This window comes from Rhinopithecus roxellana, chromosome 4 (assembly GCF_007565055.1).
Source record: "Rhinopithecus roxellana isolate Shanxi Qingling chromosome 4, ASM756505v1, whole genome shotgun sequence".
Lineage (NCBI taxonomy): Eukaryota > Metazoa > Chordata > Mammalia > Primates > Cercopithecidae > Rhinopithecus > Rhinopithecus roxellana.
Genome location: NC_044552.1, coordinates 131,122,517 through 131,124,556, shown reverse-complemented (window position 1 = coordinate 131,124,556; position 2,040 = coordinate 131,122,517).

Genomic DNA, 2,040 nt, shown 5'->3' with positions numbered 1-2,040 from the left:
TGAAGCAAACTGCATTCACTTTTTTTTTTTTAAGGGCTTTTGGTAACATAGTACTAAATTGTCCTCCAGAAAAATTGTTACCTATTCAGTGCTCTGTTTCCTCAAATTCTAGCTAATACTGGATATTGTTTTTCATTTCAACCTTTGCCAATTTTAGTAGAAAAATGTATTGTGTTGTATTGTATTTAATTGTTTCCCTATTGGTATCTTCTTCCAGATAGTGAGCTCCTAAAGGAAAAAGACTATATTCTATTCATTTTCAGATACCCAGAATCGAAGTTACTGTCTGAAAGAAATAGGCACTCAGCAGAAGGAAGAGCGAGAGCAAGGGAGAGAGGGAGGGTCTGAATCCAAGAGCAACTGTGTGATCTGACAAGATAATTCATGCTAAGGAGAGGAAGGGTTTTCACCATTACCGGGTGCAATTGTATCTGTCTGGGCCAATGCGCCATATGTATTATGCAATCTGAAGGGGTGGCACTACTGGTGTGAGCTTCAGACCAGGTAGGAGAGAAATCTGCACTAGACCAAAAGAAGGTAAACAGGATCTTAGCGTTTTCCTCAAATAACAAGAACAATTACTACAGATTTGTTTGACCAATTCTGAAAGGGAGGATCACCTTACAGTCCCTTTAAGCTGTAATGCCATTCATGTATTCTCTATTACAGCTTTTTGGAACAATTAGGTACATTTATGATTTTCAGATCTTTTCCTGTTTTCCTTCTTTCTGTCAGTACCATCTTATATATGTCACCTTGCTTATTTTCAGTCATGGCTGCCAAAAATTTTATTTTTTTCTCCCTGCACGCTTCCCCAATATTTTATTTATATATTTTCTTATAAAACCTTGACTTTCTCTTCTTCTACATGCTTTGAAGCTTTTCCTAAATCTTGATGTCAGTTATAAATTTACTATACCAATGAAGTGGTAAATGTTACTTTTTCAATTTATCACTGGAAGAATGATAAATCAAAACAGTATAGGAAAGGAAGATGTGTTCTTGGCCAGGCCCAGTGGCTCACACTTGTAATCCCAGCACTTTGGGAGGCTGAGGCAGGCAGGTCATCTGAGGTCAGGAGTTTGAGACCAGCCTGGCCAACATGGTAAAACCCAATCTCTACTAAAAATACAAAAAATTAGCCAGGTATGGTGGTGGGTACCTGTATTTCCAGCTACTTGGGAGGCCGAGGCAGGAGAATCACATGAACCCAGGGAAGAGAGGTTGCAGTGGGCCGAGATCACGCCATTGTACTCCAGCCTAGGCAACAAGAGTGAAACTCTATCTCAAAAAAAAAAAAAAAAAAAAAAAAAAGAAAGAAAGAAAGAAAAGAAAAAGGAAAAGGAATATGTGTTTTTATATTAAATATTTTAGTTTTATTTTCCAGTTTTGCAAGGTTGATTCATTTAGTAGGGTCTGAAAAAAGAAAAATGTTCTTGGAATGCTGATGGTAATTCAGTAATTGTTAAATTTTTCAAATTTCAATCGGAGATTTTCTCAAGAGGACTCTGTTTAGAGTACACTTCTTATCTAAGAATTCCCATAGTGCTTTACAGAGATTCCATGTCCCTGCCAGTTATCATTTACTGTCTCCCTGGAATGTGGGAGTGCCCTTACTATTCTTCCAGTCTGACCTAACAGAGACTGGGCCCCAACTTGTAAGACAGAATTTGTTTCCTGCTAAATAAAACAACATTTTATCATAAATTAGCAAAATGATTTAAAAAAAAAAAGAGAGAGCATATTATACACTAGCACATGATAAAGAGAAATTCGAAGAGCCAGACATGTTTCTGGAGTAAAAAGTTCTGCAGTGTTAAAATTAATTTACGATCTTTTTATGGTCTATATTGAATCTCTCTAATTATTTATTTATTTATTTATTATTTTTATTTTTGAGACAGAGTCTTGCTCTGTCGCCCAGGCTAGAGTGCAGTGGTGCGATCTCAGCTCACTGCAACCTCCGCCTCCCGGGTTCAAGCGATTCTCCTGCCTCAGCCTCCTGAGTAGCTGGGATTACAGGTGCCCCGCCACTGCGCC